At 50.7% G+C, this 20,489-nt stretch overlaps 6 non-coding genes and 3 pseudogenes across 6 annotated transcripts; all 9 read right to left on the bottom strand.

The window, feature by feature from the left end:
* Nucleotides 1-7,592: 7,592 nt before the first annotated feature.
* On the bottom strand, nt 7,593-7,697 carry LOC142253579 (U2 spliceosomal RNA; annotated as a pseudogene).
* Nucleotides 7,698-9,101: 1,404 nt separating this feature from the next.
* LOC142252760 (U2 spliceosomal RNA) lies at nt 9,102-9,292 on the bottom strand. Its single transcript, XR_012726127.1, has one exon. It is a non-coding gene; the product is annotated as a U2 spliceosomal RNA (small nuclear RNA).
* Nucleotides 9,293-10,680: 1,388 nt separating this feature from the next.
* Nucleotides 10,681-10,871, bottom strand: LOC142252420 (U2 spliceosomal RNA). Its single transcript, XR_012725798.1, has one exon. It is a non-coding gene; the product is annotated as a U2 spliceosomal RNA (small nuclear RNA).
* Nucleotides 10,872-12,259: 1,388 nt separating this feature from the next.
* Nucleotides 12,260-12,450, bottom strand: LOC142252422 (U2 spliceosomal RNA). The gene has a single exon (XR_012725800.1). It is a non-coding gene; the product is annotated as a U2 spliceosomal RNA (small nuclear RNA).
* Nucleotides 12,451-13,838: 1,388 nt separating this feature from the next.
* Nucleotides 13,839-14,029, bottom strand: LOC142252761 (U2 spliceosomal RNA). The gene has a single exon (XR_012726128.1). It is a non-coding gene; the product is annotated as a U2 spliceosomal RNA (small nuclear RNA).
* Nucleotides 14,030-15,417: 1,388 nt separating this feature from the next.
* LOC142252423 (U2 spliceosomal RNA) lies at nt 15,418-15,608 on the bottom strand. Its single transcript, XR_012725801.1, has one exon. It is a non-coding gene; the product is annotated as a U2 spliceosomal RNA (small nuclear RNA).
* Nucleotides 15,609-16,996: 1,388 nt separating this feature from the next.
* LOC142253302 (U2 spliceosomal RNA) lies at nt 16,997-17,189 on the bottom strand. Its single transcript, XR_012726603.1, has one exon. It is a non-coding gene; the product is annotated as a U2 spliceosomal RNA (small nuclear RNA).
* A 701-nt stretch (nt 17,190-17,890) lies between these two features.
* On the bottom strand, nt 17,891-18,032 carry LOC142253656 (U2 spliceosomal RNA; annotated as a pseudogene).
* Nucleotides 18,033-19,420: 1,388 nt separating this feature from the next.
* Nucleotides 19,421-19,627, bottom strand: LOC142253388 (U2 spliceosomal RNA; annotated as a pseudogene).
* Between the last annotated feature and the right edge of the window lie 862 nt (nt 19,628-20,489).

Raw genomic sequence — 20,489 nt, forward strand, 5'->3', positions numbered from 1 at the left:
CCTGCCGCAGACGATTTCCTGAACAGAGTCCAATGTGAAGGCGCTTCCCCTGATCAGCACGGCGACCCCCGCGGACCTACAGTCGCCTCCGCCGGACCAGTAGGATGGGCCATGGGTCCACTCCCTGGCCAGATGGTTGAAGGACCTAGAGGAGGGAAGGGAGCATTCCTGCAGGAAAAATACATCACTAGACTGAGTGTTAAGGAACGCAAAAATTGTCTGACGTCGGAACTTGTCTCTGATGCTCCTAACATTAATGGAAAAGATGTTAATGTTAGCAGTCATTGGAGGAAAGAGAAAGTTAGCGCAGGCGGTGTGCCTTAGTTACCACTCCGGTCGGGCGGTTCTTCCTCTTTGGCACCTGCTGGTAAGGGTATCTCCAGCAGACCCTCTTCTTCTAGCTGATCGAGCAGGGATGGTGCCTCAGTGGCTTCCGACTCCTCCATTTCTTCTTCGGCCACAAGGGACTCCACCATCTGCTCCAACACGTCCGGTTCTGGGAGGAGGCCATCCTCCTCTTCCTGGGGTGGATTGGGATCCACAATGAACAGCTTGGAAGGTTCTGCGACAGGACTATCTTCCACCTTCCTTTTCCTTTGGCCTGTACCTGAGGAGACAAGAGCTGGAAAATCCTCCTTGGTGAAAAGTGCAAGAGTGCTGAGGTCCTCTGCTCTCATGGTCTGGGGAGGGAGAGTGGGCTTTGGGGGGGGGGTGAGGAGACCAACTGAGGAGTAGGGAAATGAGGTGGAGGTAGTGGAATCCTCAGTAGGGTTGGCCGGGGGGGGAGGGGTTTGGACAGGGGTGACAGGGGGGGGGACCAGGGAGGGGGCAACAGTTTTCTTACCCTTTTTCCTGGACTCCGTGGCTGCTGGGGCATCGGCTGGAGCAACGGTCGCCGGGTTCTTGGCCGCCTTGTCCTTGGCCTCTGTGGCCTTGGTCGTAGCTGCCTTGGTCGACGAAGCTGCGACTACCCGATACTGGGTCACCGCGGCAACCCTTGCCCAGGATTTCTCCCGCTGTGGGCAGTCCTTGTAAAGGTGGTCCGCCTGTCCACATAGGTTGCAAGTCTTCTTCTTTGGGCAGTCCTTGGAGCTGTGTCCCGTCACCCGGCAAACCCTGCAGGCGTCCTCCTTGCAGGTCTTCATCGAATGCCCTTTCCCGCCACATTTCCTGCAGTTGTGTGGCATGTCCGGGTAGTAGATGAGACCAAAGGAGTTTCCCAGAGAGAATGTCGGGGGCAGGTGCTGGAGACCATCCTCGGATGCTGGTTCCCTGTAGAGTCGAACGGTTACTGACCACTTACCCGTCCAGAATCCGTTGCCGTTAAGGATGTGGGATGGCTCCCTCACCACTGTGCAGAGACGTCCCAGGAACGTGGAGATGTCTCTTCCTGGGGTGTGCGGGTTCCGCATGGAGACCGTGATCCTCTTCTCATCCCTCTGTATAGGACAGGATCCTAAAAAAGAATGAAAAGGGGAGTCCGGCATTGCTGCGTTCATCGCCTCCCAGTATCTCCTGCAGGCATTCACCGTGGCAAAGGTTACCAGAAAAATGCCAGTCATGAAGGTCTGGACACTCAGGGTTTCCGCCCTGGAGAAGCCCTGATCCAGAATCATCTTCTTGCAGAACACGTCGCTGGACATGTCCGGCAACCTACCATCCACCGCCTTTAGCTTCAGGGCGACCGTCTGCCGCATCCAAGGCTCCAGGGTTGGAGCCTTTTCAGGCGGCGTCCGGGCTCCCTCCGGCTGGCTGGCGTCGGAGGTAGGGGCCTCTTGGGCCGAAGAAGCCTCTGGATGAGCCTTCCTGGAGGTCCCTGGGTCCTGAGCCTTCTTGGCTGCCTTCTCTGGCTTGCTTGCCATGGCTGGTTCCTGCTTGAGTTCCCGGAGCTGGATCTTGGATTCTTCTCCGGGTGTCTTCTCCCGCTGTGTTCCTCCTCGAAGTTCCTCTGGTCTCCCCAAGTCTTCTCCGAGCCTTCGTCTTCTTGCTTCTTTCTGCCAAGCTCTTCTTCCGTCCGATCTCCCTCTTCCGGTCTCGGCTGGGCTTCGGAGCTCGTCTCCCTGATCGTATCTCGTCAAGTGTAGCTAGCTCAGTTTGTTCTGATAAGAACAGATTTTGATTTAACAGCATCTTTATTATCATGCACTACTCACAAAAAGGTAACAAACCGTGTACAGTGCCGCAGCCCCGTACACACAGAACTATACAATCCTTCTTACATAGCCATAGAGTACGACGCACTAAACTATACATCACACTCCTATGCTTATCCATAACACTCAAGCTGAAAGAAAAAAGTTAGACAATAAATAACGACGAACCGGCGATTGGGGGATGGGGGTAGGGGAAAAGGGGGATAGGGTGGGGAAATCACAGGCCCGAAGCTTTATTGAAACACGCACATAACGGGAAAAGGAGGGAGGGGGCATGGAAGAGGTCTAAACCTCCTCCTCGGCGCTGTCGTCCGGACTGTCCATGATGGAATAGTCTCTGAGCAGGCTGTGGATCAGCCTGCGGCAATCCTGGATAGACATCCTCTCCCTCTTCAAGATGAGCCGGTTCCTGGCGACCCAAATAGCGTCCTTAAAGCAGTTCATAAGGCGCCAAGCCTCCTGGATGGCTCCAACGGTGTGAGTCCCAGGGAAGAGTCCATAAAGTACGGAATGGTACGATAGGCTCCCTCTGGGGACGGAGTTCCTCAGGTCATCCTCCAGGGCAACCAACAGGCGCTGTGCGAAACGGCAGTCCCAAAAGGCGTGCAGCGATGTTTCCTCCACGAAGGGGCACCTTGGGCAGTACCGGGTTTTGCACAGGTTCCGGGCGTGCATGAATGACCGGACGGGCAGTCCGCCCTGTATCGCCATCCATGACAAGTCCTTGTGCCCGTTGGTCAATCCAGCCGATGACACGTTTGTCCAAACAGTCTCCAGTGTGTCGTGATGAAGTCCTGGAATGTTCTCCATTTCGTCCTTGGCTCTGATGAGTTTGTGGATAGTCTTTGGCTTCCACAAATCAGGCTTGAGTCCCTCCAGTTGGTGTTCCCTCACAAACCGAACCACGTCTCCGTAGAACCATGGCGCCGTCCAGTTGTAGGGGAAGGAGCTGTCCCACTTGTCCCAGCCTAACCGTCTCCAAAGGGGGAGCAGGAAGAAGCGAGACATGGACCCACCCGCGGAACCTCTCTTGACTCGCAGAGTTCGGCGAACGCAGTCACATACGAAGGAGGATCGCAGGAGGGTGGGGATATCGGGTACGCCCTTCCCACCCTTGCGAGGATCCTTGTACATGATGCTCCGCTTTACTCTGTCCATCTTGGATCCCCAGACAAAACGAAACACCGTCCTGGTAATGGCCCTGCACACGGTGGCAAGGGGGGGCCAGGCCTGGGCCGTGTACTGCAGCACGGGCAGTACCTCGTTACGCAGGACCAGTGCTTTGCCCTCACAGGTGAGGCGTCTGAGGCTCCACAGACCGATCCGTTGGGTGATCTTGGTCAAGCGTTCCTCCCAGGACTTGAGGGCTGCTCCTTCCTTCCCGAACCAGACTCCAAGAACCTTGATGAAATCCGGCTGGATGCTGAAAGGGAAGGGGGCGGAAGAGGCCGGCTGCCAGTCCCCGAAGAGCATGGCTTCCGACTTCCCGCAGTTGACTTTGGCTCCCGAAGCCCGTCCGAAGGTCTCACAGGCCTGGACGAGGGTGTCGACTGAGCGCCGGTCCGCGCAGAAGACGGTCACGTCGTCCATGTAGAGCGAGCACTTGACCTCGAAGCGTTCTGGTCCTGGTGCGGTGATCCCTCTGATCTCTCCATTCCGCCGGATAGCCTCTGCAAAGAGTTCTATAACACAAACAAAAAGAAGAGGTGACAGAGGACAGCCTTGTCTGACCCCTGAGAGGACCGGGAAGGGGTCAGTCTTCCAGCCGTTCACCAACACCGAGCTGTGAATATCAAAATACATTAGTTGGACATACAAGCAAAACATGTTACCCAAACCTAACCTGTGCAGAGCTTTGCCCAGGAACTCATGGGAAACACGGTCGAAGGCCTTTTCCTGATCCAACGAGATCAGGGCTGCGTGCACCCGGCGGGCTTTGATGTACTCGACCGTGTCCCGCATGAGAGCCAGGCTGTCTGCGATGCGACGTCCGGGGATGCCGCAGGTCTGATCCGGGTGGATGATCCGTCCGATAACAGTCTTCAATCTCGTTGCCATCGTCTTGGCCAGGATCTTGTAGTCGACGTTCAGAAGGGTGATGGGACGCCAATTCTTCAGGTCGCACCTCTCTCCTTTACGCTTGTACAGGATCGTGACCATTCCTTCCCTCAGAGATGGAGGCATTCTGCCCTCCACCACCATCTCCTCATACAGCCCTAACAGGTCCGGACAGATTAGGTCTCCCAGCGCTACATAGAGCTCTGCTGGGAGGCCGTCACTGCCCGGTGTCCTGCCAGAACTAAAGGATTTGGCGGCCGAGAGCAGCTCGTCCACCGTCAGAGGAACATCCATGGCCGCCGCGTCTGCAGGGTCAAGATGGTTAGTGATACCTGACAGGAACTTATCGGCGGCCTCGGGGTCAGTAGTCTTGCGGGCGTAGAGTTCGCTGTAGAAGTCGCTGACGACCTTCATCACGTTCTCTTTCCCGCGTCGCATGTTTCCACTCTCGTCTCGTAGTTCATTCATGGGCGTGTGACCGGCGTGGAGTTTCCTGAAAAAGAACGAGTTACATTTCTCACCCTTCTCCAGGTTCTCCACTTTGGAACGGAAGACAATTCGCTCGGACTCCTCCTCGAAGTGCCTTTTCAGGCTCCTCTTAGTCTCCTCCAGCTCCTCTCTCACGTCCCAGCCGCATCGAAGAAGGTCCTGCAGGGAACGCAGCTCACGCTGGAGTCTCCTGAAGTCCCTCCTCTTCAGACACGCCTGTTGTTGACTCTTTGCCTGAAAGAAGAAACGGAACTCGAGTTTAACGTATTCCCACCAGTCAGAAACAGACTGGAAGCCCGCCTTGTAGGCCCGCCACGTGGAGTAGGCAGCTCTAAGCTCCTCCAGAATCTCACCCTTTTCCAGCAGAGAGCAGTTCAGCTTCCAGGAGCCCGGGCCAATGGGGAAGCCATGGCCCAGCACACCTTGAAAGTGAATGGCTCTGTGGTCAGAGAAGAAGCAGGGGACCATCGAGTGCCCACTCCGCCCAACCGCCCGAGAGGTAAACACAAAGTCAATCCTGGAACGCAGCGAGCCATCGGATCGGCACCATGAATAGTTCACGGATCCGTGTCCGATGGAGCCAACAACGTCCACAAGAGAGGCTTCGGTCACCATCTCAATGAGCAGTTTGGATGTGACGTCCAACTTGGCAGCCGTTCCAGAACTGCGTCCATCCTCCTCAATCGGGCAGTTGAAATCCCCGGCCATCACTACCGTCCTGGCGGTAGCGAGCTGAGGGCGCAGGGCTTGGAGGAGCTCCAGTCGATCGCTCTTCACAGGAGAAGCATACACATTGATGAACCTGACAGGTTCTCCCGCCCAGGTGCCATCCACGAGCAGTAACCTGCCGCAGACGATTTCCTGAACAGAGTCCAATGTGAAGGCGCTTCCCCTGATCAGCACGGCGACCCCCGCGGACCTACAGTCGCCCCCGCCAGACCAGTAGGATGGGCCATGGGTCCACTCCCTGGCCAGATGGTTGAAGGACCTAGAGGAGGGAAGGGAGCATTCCTGCAGGAAAAATACGTCACTAGACTGAGTGTTAAGGAACGCAAAAATTGTCTGACGTCGGAACTTGTCTCTGATGCTCCTAACATTAATGGAAAAGATGTTAATGTTAGCAGTCATTGGAGGAAAGAGAAAGTTAGAGCAGGCGGTGTGCCTTAGTTACCACTCCGGTCGGGCGGTTCTTCCTCTTTGGCACCTGCTGGTAAGGGTATCTCCAGCAGACCCTCTTCTGCTAGCTGATCAAGCAGGGATGGTGCCTCAGTGGCTTCCGACTCCTCCATTTCTTCTTCGGCCACAAGGGACTCCACCATCTGCTCCAACACGTCCGGTTCTGGGAGGAGGCCATCCTCCTCTTCCTGGGGTGGGTTAAGGTCCACAATGAACAGCTTGGAAGGTTCTGCGACAGGACTATCTTCCACCTTCCTTTTCCTTTGGCCTGTACCTGAGGAGACAAGAGCTGGAAAATCCTCCTCGGTGAAAAGTGCAAGAGTGCTGAGGCCCTCTGCTCTCATGGTCTGGGGAGGGAGAGTGGGCTTTGGGGGGGGGGTGAGGAGGCCAACTGAGGAGTAGGGAAATGAGGTGGAGGTAGTGGAATCCTCAGTAGGGTTGGCCGGGGGGGGAGGGGTTTGGACAGGGGTGACAGGGGGGGGGACCAGGGAGGGGGCAACAGTTTTCTTACCCTTCTTTTCCCTGGACTCCGTGGCTGCTGGGGCATCGGCTGGAGCCACGGTCGCCGGGTTCTTGGCCGCCTTGTCCTTGGCCTCTGTGGCCTTGGTCGTAGCTGCCTTGGTCGACGAAGCTGTGACTACCCGATACTGGGTCGCCGCGGCAACCCTTGCCCAGGATTTCTCCCGCTGCGGGCAGTCCTTGTAAAGGTGGTCCGCCTGTCCACATAGGTTGCAAGTCTTCTTCTTTGGGCAGTCCTTGGAGCTGTGTCCTGTCACCCGGCAAACCCTGCAGGCGTCCTCCTTGCAGGTCTTCATCGAATGCCCTTTCCCGCCACATTTCCTGCAGTTGTGTGGCATGTCCGGGTAGTAGATGAGACCAAAGGAGTTTCCCAGAGAGAATGTCGGGGGCAGGTGCTGGAGACCATCCTCGGATGCTGGTTCCCTGTGGAGTCGAACGGTTACTGACCACTTACCCGTCCAGAATCCGTTGCCGTTAAGGATGTGGGATGGCTCCCTCACCACTGTGCAGAGACGTCCCAGGAACGTGGAGATGTCTCTTCCTGGGGTGTGCGGGTTCCGCATGGAGACCGTGATCCTCTTCTCATCCCTCTGTATAGGACAGGATCCTAAAAAAGAATGAAAAGGGGAGTCCGGCATCGCTGCGTTCATCGCCTCCCAGTATCTCCTGCAGGCATTCACCGTGGCAAAGGTTACCAGAAAAATGCCAGTCATGAAGGTCTGGACACTCAGGGTTTCCGCCCTGGAGAAGCCCTGATCCAGAATCATCTTCTTGCAGAACACGTCGCTGGACATGTCCGGCAACCTACCATCCACCGCCTTTAGCTTCAGGGCGACCGTCTGCCGCATCCAAGGCTCCAGGGTTGGAGCCTTTTCAGGCGGCGTCCGGGCTCCCTCCGGCTGGCTGGCGTCGGAGGTAGGGGCCTCTTGGGCCGAAGAAGCCTCTGGATGAGCCTTCCTGGAGGTCCCTGGGTCCTGAGCCTTCTTGGCTGCCTTCTCTGGCTTGCTTGCCATGGCTGGTTCCTGCTTGAGTTCCCGGAGCTGGATCTTGGATTCTTCTCCGGGTGTCTTCTCCCGCTGTGTTCCTCCTCGAAGTTCCTCTGGTCTCCCCAAGTCTTCTCCGAGCCTTCGTCTTCTTGCTTCTTTCTGCCAAGCTCTTCTTCCGTCCGATCTCCCTCTTCCGGTCTCGGCTGGGCTTTGGAGCTCGTCTCCCTGATCGTATCTCGTCAAGTGTAGCTAGCTCAGTTTGTTCTGATAAGAACAGATACTACACTTGATCTTAGCCAAAAGGCCGAGAAGCGATAACCAGAATTGGTTTGGGCCTCGAGTGGCACCCTGGCCTATGCCGGACACATCTTAGGGAGAGAGAGCGAGAGGGAGACAAACCCACGCCTACAGAAGACATTTTGTCACCCAAGCCAACCCTTGAAAAGGCTGCTTTGCAGAGCAAAAACAAGAAGAATGGTGCGTTTTGCAGCCGCCGCCCCCCACTGCAATGAATCTGAATAACTCCTCCTTTAGGGCGCAAGCAACTCCCCTCCCCCTTGCAGTCTTTCCAATTCACGATACAAAAAGACGGACAGGACAGGTTGCCTGACTTTCCGTCACTGCCACCCTTTGCCATCCTTACCCGTAGAAAGCCCTTTCATCATCCCCAAACCCTAATCTTTTCCCTTTCCTTCCCAGCCCCCAAACCCTGCCCTCTGTACCCTTCTCACCACCCGCATCCCTTCTCCTGTCATCCCCCTACCACCCGGGAAAAAAAGAGCTTGCCCCCTCCTTACACTAGCCCACCCTCCCACCCAAAGAACAACTTCTGCTGCGCAGCTTGTTTTCTAGGCAGCAGCGCTATTGTGATGTCAGCGGGGGCATTGTGACAAGCCGCCAGTGTTCCGTCTCTTCATGTTGTGCACAGTTCAAACGGAAAATACATCAACAGGCAGACTACAGAAAAACTTACTATCAAAGGTTAGAGGGGGGCTTTCTCAGAGGGCTTTTTACAGTTTTTCTATTCCCAATTAGCCGTTTAAGTGTACTTATTGAAAGTAGTAATTCTTTCATAGGCCGCCCTTTCTTAGTACCGCCCTTTCTTAGTATTTGACGTTCCTTATATTGCGGTATGAGGCTTTGCAGCAGGTTGCAAACATTCATCACCCATGACTGTCCCCAATTGAGCTCAGAAGCTCAATGTCTATCATGACCTCTCTTTTAGAATGTCCAAGAGCAAGCAAACTATTCCTCCAGGAGAGGGCGCCAACAGACTACTAAAGAGATCATCATTACTCAAAGAAAACCCCAAAAACCAATGCATGATAGGAATAAACAGGTAACTTTCTTTGGAGTGGAAGCGGAGAGATCGCACCAGATGCCAATTCTAGATCTTATCACACCTGTGGTCACTGCAGCAGCAGGTGAATCCACTTTGTCCAAAAGGGATCTATTCCATTCAATTGCAAATGATCTAGATAAGACAGAGAACTGCAGCACGGGACATAGCCGAGTTGGTCAGGTTGAGTGGTGATGAGTTTGCTATTTGGATGAATAAAGAAAGTCAAAAGTGTGAAAGATAAAAAACAAAAGGAGGAAGTGTGAAAAGTGAATGGGCCAAATTGAGGTGCATATGAAGACGTATGCTTTCTTCCAATTCATTAAACCGGGCTAATATGAATCAGGTGAATTGAGTTCTGCTTTTGGAAACTGGGTTAAGAAGGGGTGCACCGGTCCTGGAGGTACTGCAATACCAGGTCAATGCGTGGAGTGGACAGAGCAAGCTCTTTTTCCATCTCCCTGTTCTAAAAATCCATTTAATATATGGTCCCCAGATAGGGGACGTATCAGATATTAAACTGATAAGAACAGATACTACACTTGATCTTAGCCAAAAGGCCGAGAAGCGATAACCAGAATTGGTTTGGGCCTCGAGTGGCACCCTGGCCTATGCCGGACACATCTTAGGGAGAGAGAGCGAGAGGGAGACAAACCCACGCCTACAGAAGACATTTTGTCACCCAAGCCAACCCTTGAAAAGGCTGCTTTGCAGAGCAAAAACAAGAAGAATGGTGCGTTTTGCAGCCGCCGCCCCCCACTGCAATGAATCTGAATAACTCCTCCTTTAGGGCGCAAGCAACTCCCCTCCCCCTTGCAGTCTTTCCAATTCACGATACAAAAAGACGGACAGGACAGGTTGCCTGACTTTCCGTCACTGCCACCCTTTGCCATCCTTACCCGTAGAAAGCCCTTTCATCATCCCCAAACCCTAATCTTTTCCCTTTCCTTCCCAGCCCCCAAACCCTGCCCTCTGTACCCTTCTCACCACCCGCATCCCTTCTCCTGTCATCCCCCTACCACCCGGGAAAAAAAGAGCTTGCCCCCTCCTTACACTAGCCCACCCTCCCACCCAAAGAACAACTTCTGCTGCGCAGCTTGTTTTCTAGGCAGCAGCGCTATTGTGATGTCAGCGGGGGCATTGTGACAAGCCGCCAGTGTTCCGTCTCTTCATGTTGTGCACAGTTCAAACGGAAAATACATCAACAGGCAGACTACAGAAAAACTTACTATCAAAGGTTAGAGGGGGGCTTTCTTAGAGGGCTTTTTACAGTTTTTCTATTCCCAATTAGCCGTTTAAGTGTACTTATTGAAAGTAGTAATTCTTTCATAGGCCGCCCTTTCTTAGTATTTGACGTTCCTTATATTGTGGTATGAGGCTTTGCAGCAGGTTGCAAACATTCATCACCCATGACTGTCCCCAATTGAGCTCAGAAGCTCAATGTCTATCATGACCTCTCTTTTAGAATGTCCAAGAGCAAGCAAACTATTCCTCCAGGAGAGGGCGCCAACAGACTACTAAAGAGATCATCATTACTCAAAGAAAACCCCAAAAACCAATGCATGATAGGAATAAACAGGTAACTTTCTTTGGAGTGGAAGCGGAGAGATCGCACCAGATGCCAATTCTAGATCTTATCACACCTGTGGTCACTGCAGCAGCAGGTGAATCCACTTTGTCCAAAAGGGATCTATTCCATTCAATTGCAAATGATCTAGATAAGACAGAGAACTGCAGCACGGGACATAGCCGAGTTGGTCAGGTTGAGTGGTGATGAGTTTGCTATTTGGATGAATAAAGAAAGTCAAAAGTGTGAAAGATAAAAAACAAAAGGAGGAAGTGTGAAAAGTGAATGGGCCAAATTGAGGTGCATATGAAGACGTATGCTTTCTTCCAATTCATTAAACCGGGCTAATATGAATCAGGTGAATTGAGTTCTGCTTTTGGAAACTGGGTTAAGAAGGGGTGCACCGTTCCTGGAGGTACTGCAATACCAGGTCAATGCGTGGAGTGGACAGAGCAAGCTCTTTTTCCATCTCCCTGTTCTAAAAATCCATTTAATATATGGTCCCCAGATAGGGGACGTATCAGATATTAAACTGATAAGAACAGATACTACACTTGATCTTAGCCAAAAGGCCGAGAAGCGATAACCAGAATTGGTTTGGGCCTCGAGTGGCACCCTGGCCTATGCCGGACACATCTTAGGGAGAGAGAGCGAGAGGGAGACAAACCCACGCCTACAGAAGACATTTTGTCACCCAAGCCAACCCTTGAAAAGGCTGCTTTGCAGAGCAAAAACAAGAAGAATGGTGCGTTTTGCAGCCGCCGCCCCCCACTGCAATGAATCTGAATAACTCCTCCTTTAGGGCGCAAGCAACTCCCCTCCCCCTTGCAGTCTTTCCAATTCACGATACAAAAAGACGGACAGGACAGGTTGCCTGACTTTCCGTCACTGCCACCCTTTGCCATCCTTACCCGTAGAAAGCCCTTTCATCATCCCCAAACCCTAATCTTTTCCCTTTCCTTCCCAGCCCCCAAACCCTGCCCTCTGTACCCTTCTCACCACCCGCATCCCTTCTCCTGTCATCCCCCTACCACCCGGGAAAAAAAGAGCTTGCCCCCTCCTTACACTAGCCCACCCTCCCACCCAAAGAACAACTTCTGCTGCGCAGCTTGTTTTCTAGGCAGCAGCGCTATTGTGATGTCAGCGGGGGCATTGTGACAAGCCGCCAGTGTTCCGTCTCTTCATGTTGTGCACAGTTCAAACGGAAAATACATCAACAGGCAGACTACAGAAAAACTTACTATCAAAGGTTAGAGGGGGGCTTTCTCAGAGGGCTTTTTACAGTTTTTCTATTCCCAATTAGCCGTTTAAGTGTACTTATTGAAAGTAGTAATTCTTTCATAGGCCGCCCTTTCTTAGTATTTGACGTTCCTTATATTGCGGTATGAGGCTTTGCAGCAGGTTGCAAACATTCATCACCCATGACTGTCCCCAATTGAGCTCAGAAGCTCAATGTCTATCATGACCTCTCTTTTAGAATGTCCAAGAGCAAGCAAACTATTCCTCCAGGAGAGGGCGCCAACAGACTACTAAAGAGATCATCATTACTCAAAGAAAACCCCAAAAACCAATGCATGATAGGAATAAACAGGTAACTTTCTTTGGAGTGGAAGCGGAGAGATCGCACCAGATGCCAATTCTAGATCTTATCACACCTGTGGTCACTGCAGCAGCAGGTGAATCCACTTTGTCCAAAAGGGATCTATTCCATTCAATTGCAAATGATCTAGATAAGACAGAGAACTGCAGCACGGGACATAGCCGAGTTGGTCAGGTTGAGTGGTGATGAGTTTGCTATTTGGATGAATAAAGAAAGTCAAAAGTGTGAAAGATAAAAAACAAAAGGAGGAAGTGTGAAAAGTGAATGGGCCAAATTGAGGTGCATATGAAGACGTATGCTTTCTTCCAATTCATTAAACCGGGCTAATATGAATCAGGTGAATTGAGTTCTGCTTTTGGAAACTGGGTTAAGAAGGGGTGCACCGTTCCTGGAGGTACTGCAATACCAGGTCAATGCGTGGAGTGGACAGAGCAAGCTCTTTTTCCATCTCCCTGTTCTAAAAATCCATTTAATATATGGTCCCCAGATAGGGGACGTATCAGATATTAAACTGATAAGAACAGATACTACACTTGATCTTAGCCAAAAGGCCGAGAAGCGATAACCAGAATTGGTTTGGGCCTCGAGTGGCACCCTGGCCTATGCCGGACACATTTTAGGGAGAGAGAGCGAGAGGGAGACAAACCCACGCCTACAGAAGACATTTTGTCACCCAAGCCAACCCTTGAAAAGGCTGCTTTGCAGAGCAAAAACAAGAAGAATGGTGCGTTTTGCAGCCGCCGCCCCCCACTGCAATGAATCTGAATAACTCCTCCTTTAGGGCGCAAGCAACTCCCCTCCCCCTTGCAGTCTTTCCAATTCATGATACAAAAAGACGGACAGGACAGGTTGCCTGACTTTCCGTCACTGCCACCCTTTGCCATCCTTACCCGTAGAAAGCCCTTTCATCATCCCCAAACCCTAATCTTTTCCCTTTCCTTCCCAGCCCCCAAACCCTGCCCTCTGTACCCTTCTCACCACCCGCATCCCTTCTCCTGTCATCCCCCTACCACCCGGGAAAAAAAGAGCTTGCCCCCTCCTTACACTAGCCCACCCTCCCACCCAAAGAACAACTTCTGCTGCGCAGCTTGTTTTCTAGGCAGCAGCGCTATTGTGATGTCAGCGGGGGCATTGTGACAAGCCGCCAGTGTTCCGTCTCTTCATGTTGTGCACAGTTCAAACGGAAAATACATCAACAGGCAGACTACAGAAAAACTTACTATCAAAGGTTAGAGGGGGGCTTTCTCAGAGGGCTTTTTACAGTTTTTCTATTCCCAATTAGCCGTTTAAGTGTACTTATTGAAAGTAGTAATTCTTTCATAGGCCGCCCTTTCTTAGTATTTGACGTTCCTTATATTGCGGTATGAGGCTTTGCAGCAGGTTGCAAACATTCATCACCCATGACTGTCCCCAATTGAGCTCAGAAGCTCAATGTCTATCATGACCTCTCTTTTAGAATGTCCAAGAGCAAGCAAACTATTCCTCCAGGAGAGGGCGCCAACAGACTACTAAAGAGATCATCATTACTCAAAGAAAACCCCAAAAACCAATGCATGATAGGAATAAACAGGTAACTTTCTTTGGAGTGGAAGCGGAGAGATCGCACCAGATGCCAATTCTAGATCTTATCACACCTGTGGTCACTGCAGCAGCAGGTGAATCCACTTTGTCCAAAAGGGATCTATTCCATTCAATTGCAAATGATCTAGATAAGACAGAGAACTGCAGCACGGGACATAGCCGAGTTGGTCAGGTTGAGTGGTGATGAGTTTGCTATTTGGATGAATAAAGAAAGTCAAAAGTGTGAAAGATAAAAAACAAAAGGAGGAAGTGTGAAAAGTGAATGGGCCAAATTGAGGTGCATATGAAGACGTATGCTTTCTTCCAATTCATTAAACCGGGCTAATATGAATCAGGTGAATTGAGTTCTGCTTTTGGAAACTGGGTTAAGAAGGGGTGCACCGGTCCTGGAGGTACTGCAATACCAGGTCAATGCGTGGAGTGGACAGAGCAAGCTCTTTTTCCATCTCCCTGTTCTAAAAATCCATTTAATATATGGTCCCCAGATAGGGGACGTATCAGATATTAAACTGATAAGAACAGATACTACACTTGATCTTAGCCAAAAGGCCGAGAAGCGATAACCAGAATTGGTTTGGGCCTCGAGTGGCACCCTGGCCTATGCCGGACACATCTTAGGGAGAGAGAGCGAGAGGGAGACAAACCCACGCCTACAGAAGACATTTTGTCACCCAAGCCAACCCTTGAAAAGGCTGCTTTGCAGAGCAAAAACAAGAAGAATGGTGCGTTTTGCAGCCGCCGCCCCCCACTGCAATGAATCTGAATAACTCCTCCTTTAGGGCGCAAGCAACTCCCCTCCCCCTTGCAGTCTTTCCAATTCACGATACAAAAAGACGGACAGGACAGGTTGCCTGACTTTCCGTCACTGCCACCCTTTGCCATCCTTACCCGTAGAAAGCCCTTTCATCATCCCCAAACCCTAATCTTTTCCCTTTCCTTCCCAGCCCCCAAACCCTGCCCTCTGTACCCTTCTCACCACCCGCATCCCTTCTCCTGTCATCCCCCTACCACCCGGGAAAAAAAGAGCTTGCCCCCTCCTTACACTAGCCCACCCTCCCACCCAAAGAACAACTTCTGCTGCGCAGCTTGTTTTCTAGGCAGCAGCGCTATTGTGATGTCAGCGGGGGCATTGTGACAAGCCGCCAGTGTTCCGTCTCTTCATGTTGTGCACAGTTCAAACGGAAAATACATCAACAGGCAGACTACAGAAAAACTTACTATCAAAGGTTAGAGGGGGGCTTTCTCAGAGGGCTTTTTACAGTTTTTCTATTCCCAATTAGCCGTTTAAGTGTACTTATTGAAAGTAGTAATTCTTTCATAGGCCGCCCTTTCTTAGTATTTGACGTTCCTTATATTGCGGTATGAGGCTTTGCAGCAGGTTGCAAACATTCATCACCCATGACTGTCCCCAATTGAGCTCAGAAGCTCAATGTCTATCATGACCTCTCTTTTAGAATGTCCAAGAGCAAGCAAACTATTCCTCCAGGAGAGGGCGCCAACAGACTACTAAAGAGATCATCATTACTCAAAGAAAACCCCAAAAACCAATGCATGATAGGAATAAACAGGTAACTTTCTTTGGAGTGGAAGCGGAGAGATCGCACCAGATGCCAATTCTAGATCTTATCACACCTGTGGTCACTGCAGCAGCAGGTGAATCCACTTTGTCCAAAAGGGATCTATTCCATTCAATTGCAAATGATCTAGATAAGACAGAGAACTGCAGCACGGGACATAGCCGAGTTGGTCAGGTTGAGTGGTGATGAGTTTGCTATTTGGATGAATAAAGAAAGTCAAAAGTGTGAAAGATAAAAAACAAAAGGAGGAAGTGTGAAAAGTGAATGGGCCAAATTGAGGTGCATATGAAGACGTATGCTTTCTTCCAATTCATTAAACCGGGCTAATATGAATCAGGTGAATTGAGTTCTGCTTTTGGAAACTGGGTTAAGAAGGGGTGCACCGTTCCTGGAGGTACTGCAATACCAGGTCAATGCGTGGAGTGGACAGAGCAAGCTCTTTTTCCATCTCCCTGTTCTAAAAATCCATTTAATATATGGTCCCCAGATAGGGGACGTATCAGATATTAAACTGATAAGAACAGATACTACACTTGATCTTAGCCAAAAGGCCGAGAAGCGATAACCAGAATTGGTTTGGGCCTCGAGTGGCACCCTGGCCTATGCCGGACACATCTTAGGGAGAGAGAGCGAGAGGGAGACAAACCCACGCCTACAGAAGACATTTTGTCACCCAAGCCAACCCTTGAAAAGGCTGCTTTGCAGAGCAAAAACAAGAAGAATGGTGCGTTTTGCAGCCGCCGCCCCCCACTGCAATGAATCTGAATAACTCCTCCTTTAGGGCGCAAGCAACTCCCCTCCCCCTTGCAGTCTTTCCAATTCACGATACAAAAAGACGGACAGGACAGGTTGCCTGACTTTCCGTCACTGCCACCCTTTGCCATCCTTACCCGTAGAAAGCCCTTTCATCATCCCCAAACCCTAATCTTTTCCCTTTCCTTCCCAGCCCCCAAACCCTGCCCTCTGTACCCTTCTCACCACCCGCATCCCTTCTCCTGTCATCCCCCTACCACCCGGGAAAAAAAGAGCTTGCCCCCTCCTTACACTAGCCCACCCTCCCACCCAAAGAACAACTTCTGCTGCGCAGCTTGTTTTCTAGGCAGCAGCGCTATTGTGATGTCAGCGGGGGCATTGTGACTAGCCGCCAGTGTTCCGTCTCTTCATGTTGTGCACAGTTCAAACGGAAAATACATCAACAGGCAGACTACAGAAAAACTTACTATCAAAGGTTAGATGGGGGCTTTCTCAGAGGGCTTTTTACAGTTTTTCTATTCCCAATTAGCCGTTTAAGTGTACTTATTGAAAGTAGTAATTCTTTCATAGGCCGCCCTTTCTTAGTATTTGACGTTCCTTATATTGCGGTATGAGGCTTTGCAGCAGGTTGCAAACATTCATCACCCATGACTGTCCCCAATTGAGCTCAGAAGCTCAATGTCTATCATGACCTCTCTTTTAGAATGTCCAAGAGCAAGCAAACTATTCCTCCAGGAGAGGGCGCCAACAGACTACTAAAGAGATCATCATTACTCAAAGAAAACCCCAAAAACCAATGCATGATAGGAATAAACAGGTAACTTTCTTTGGAGTGGAAGCGGAGAGATCGCACCAGATGCCAATTCTAGATCTTATCACACCTGTGGTCACTGCAGCAGCAGGTGAATCCACTTTGTCCAAAAGGGATCTATTCCATTCAATTGCAAATGATCTAGATAAGACAGAGAACTGCAGCACGGGACATAGCCGAGTTGGTCAGGTTGAGTGGTGATGAGTTTGCTATTTGGATGAATAAAGAAAGTCAAAAGTGTGAAAGATAAAAAACAAAAGGAGGAAGTGTGAAAAGTGAATGGGCCAAATTGAGGTGCATATGAAGACGTATGCTTTCTTCCAATTCATTAAACCGGGCTAATATGAATCAGGTGAATTGAGTTCTGCTTTTGGAAACTGGGTTAAGAAGGGGTGCACCGGTCCTGGAGGTACTGCAATACCAGGTCAATGCGTGGAGTGGACAGAGCAAGCTCTTTTTCCATCTCCCTGTTCTAAAAATCCATTTAATATATGGTCCCCAGATAGGGGACGTATCAGATATTAAACTGATAAGAACAGATTTTTTTATTTAATGAAGCTTTCCAAAGCACCGCAAAAATGCATGACCGAAGTCACACCAAAAACAGTGCAAAGGCTAGGATTCGTGTGGACCCCTCCGTGAGAAGAGGATCCCCAAAAATCAACCCCGTCCCTCCGAGCCAGAAGGCCACAGCGAGGGTCAGGGATCTTCGGTGCTCCCCCAAGCCGAAGCCTGGTTGAGCCTTGTTGTTGCTCCCAGCGTCCACCGAGGCATCTTACCCAAGTGGAGTAGGGAGCTACTAGTCGTTGGTTTCGCAGCCGAGACTGCCCGGACCGTCAACCGGTGTTGGTTTCTCAGCCCAAGGCTGACCGGACCTCCAACCGGGTGTTAGTTTCTCAGCCCAAGGCTGACCGGACCTCCAACCGGGTGTTGGTTTCTCAGCCCAAGGCTAACCGGACCTCCAACCGGGTGTTGGTTTCTCAGCCAAAGCTGACCCGGACCTCCAACCGGGTGTTGGTTTCTCAGCCCAAAGCTGACCGGACCTCCGACCGGGATTATAAAAATTTCCCTTCTTAGCCAGAAGGCCGGGATAGGGCAATATGCTTGGAAAGTATGAATAGGCAAGGCGCGGCGTGCGACAGAGTCTGAGGCTTACCAGGGTCCCAACCTAGCAAGTTCAGACTCCCTCCAGGGTGTCCATTCCTGGGGCACATTGCACCATAACCCCCACACTTACTCAGTCTAATAGCCTCGATCCTGGTAGGGCCATGGTTTCCTCTAGATGGATATACTATCCTCCCAAAGTACTAACAAGCGCAACCTTCCAGTGTGCATTGCATCATTGTACTAAGGTGGCCGGAGCCTTAAACCACCTTTTCGAAAGATACTACACTTGATCTTAGCCAAAAGGCCGAGAAGCGATAACCAGAATTGGTTTGGGCCTCGAGTGGCACCCTGGCCTATGCCGGACACATCTTAGGGAGAGAGAGCGAGAGGGAGACAAACCCACGCCTACAGAAGACATTTTGTCACCCAAGCCAACCCTTGAAAAGGCTGCTTTGCAGAGCAAAAACAAGAAGAATGGTGCGTTTTGCAGCCGCCGCCCCCCACTGCAATGAATCTGAATAACTCCTCCTTTAGGGCGCAAGCAACTCCCCTCCCCCTTGCAGTCTTTCCAATTCACGATACAAAAAGACGGACAGGACAGGTTGCCTGACTTTCCGTCACTGCCACCCTTTGCCATCCTTACCCGTAGAAAGCCCTTTCATCATCCCCAAACCCTAATCTTTTCCCTTTCCTTCCCAGCCCCCAAACCCTGCCCTCTGTACCCTTCTCACCACCCGCATCCCTTCTCCTGTCATCCCCCTACCACCCGGGAAAAAAAGAGCTTGCCCCCTCCTTACACTAGCCCACCCTCCCACCCAAAGAACAACTTCTGCTGCGCAGCTTGTTTTCTAGGCAGCAGCGCTATTGTGATGTCAGCGGGGGCATTGTGACAAGCCGCCAGTGTTCCGTCTCTTCATGTTGTGCACAGTTCAAACGGAAAATACATCAACAGGCAGACTACAGAAAAACTTACTATCAAAGGTTAGAGGGGGGCTTTCTCAGAGGGCTTTTTACAGTTTTTCTATTCCCAATTAGCCGTTTAAGTGTACTTATTGAAAGTAGTAATTCTTTCATAGGCCGCCCTTTCTTAGTATTTGACGTTCCTTATATTGCGGTATGAGGCTTTGCAGCAGGTTGCAAACATTCATCACCCATGACTGTCCCCAATTGAGCTCAGAAGCTCAATGTCTATCATGACCTCTCTTTTAGAATGTCCAAGAGCAAGCAAACTATTCCTCCAGGAGAGGGCGCCAACAGACTACTAAAGAGATCATCATTACTCAAAGAAAACCCCAAAAACCAATGCATGATAGGAATAAACAGGTAACTTTCTTTGGAGTGGAAGCGGAGAGATCGCACCAGATGCCAATTCTAGATCTTATCACACCTGTGGTCACTGCAGCAGCAGGTGAATCCACTTTGTCCAAAAGGGATCTATTCCATTCAATTGCAAATGATCTAGATAAGACAGAGAACTGCAGCACGGGACATAGCCGAGTTGGTCAGGTTGAGTGGTGATGAGTTTGCTATTTGGATGAATAAAGAAAGTCAAAAGTGTGAAAGATAAAAAACAAAAGGAGGAAGTGTGAAAAGTGAATGGGCCAAATTGAGGTGCATATGAAGACGTATGCTTTCTTCCAATTCATTAAACCGGGCTAATATGAATCAGGTGAATTGAGTTCTGCTTTTGGAAACTGGGTTAAGAAGGGGTGCACCGGTCCTGGAGGTACTGCAATACCAGGTCAATGCGTGGAGTGGACAGAGCAAGCTCTTTTTCCATCTCCCTGTTCTAAAAATCCATTTAATATATGGTCCCCAGATAGGGGACGTATCAGATATTAAACTGATAAGAACAGATTTTTTTTTTTTTTTTTTTTTTTTGAAGGATGAGTTTGAAAATAATAAAGCGATCGCCTCTCGTTGCCCAGGTAACTGTCCGTCACAAGAGGGCTATGACATCCTACGATGCACACTCCCCCAAGGCCAGCAGTTGTGCAATACCCTGGCACCTTTCAACACCAACCAAGGTAGTACCCTCCCAAACTACACTTGATCTTAGCCAAAAGGCCGAGAAGCGATAACCAGAATTGGTTTGGGCCTCGAGTGGCACCCTGGCCTATGCCGGACATATCTTAGGGAGAGAGAGCGAGAGGGAGACAAACCCACGCCTACAGAAGACATTTTGTCACCCAAGCCAACCCTTGAAAAGGCTGCTTTGCAGAGCAAAAACAAGAAGAATGGTGCGTTTTGCAGCCGCCGCCCCCCACTGCAATGAATCTGAATAACTCCTCCTTTAGGGCGCAAGCAACTCCCCTCCCCCTTGCAGTCTTTCCAATTCACGATACAAAAAGACGGACAGGACAGGTTGCCTGACTTTCCGTCACTGCCACCCTTTGCCATCCTTACCCGTAGAAAGCCCTTTCATCATCCCCAAACCCTAATCTTTTCCCTTTCCTTCCCAGCCCCCAAACCCTGCCCTCTGTACCCTTCTCACCACCCGCATCCCTTCTCCTGTCATCCCCCTACCACCCGGGAAAAAAAGAGCTTGCCCCCTCCTTACACTAGCCCACCCTCCCACCCAAAGAACAACTTCTGCTGCGCAGCTTGTTTTCTAGGCAGCAGCGCTATTGTGATGTCAGCGGGGGCATTGTGACAAGCCGCCAGTGTTCCGTCTCTTCATGTTGTGCACAGTTCAAACGGAAAATACATCAACAGGCAGACTACAGAAAAACTTACTATCAAAGGTTAGAGGGGGGCTTTCTCAGAGGGCTTT

The sequence above is a fragment of the Anomaloglossus baeobatrachus genome, chromosome 9 (assembly GCF_048569485.1).
Source record: "Anomaloglossus baeobatrachus isolate aAnoBae1 chromosome 9, aAnoBae1.hap1, whole genome shotgun sequence".
Lineage (NCBI taxonomy): Eukaryota > Metazoa > Chordata > Amphibia > Anura > Aromobatidae > Anomaloglossus > Anomaloglossus baeobatrachus.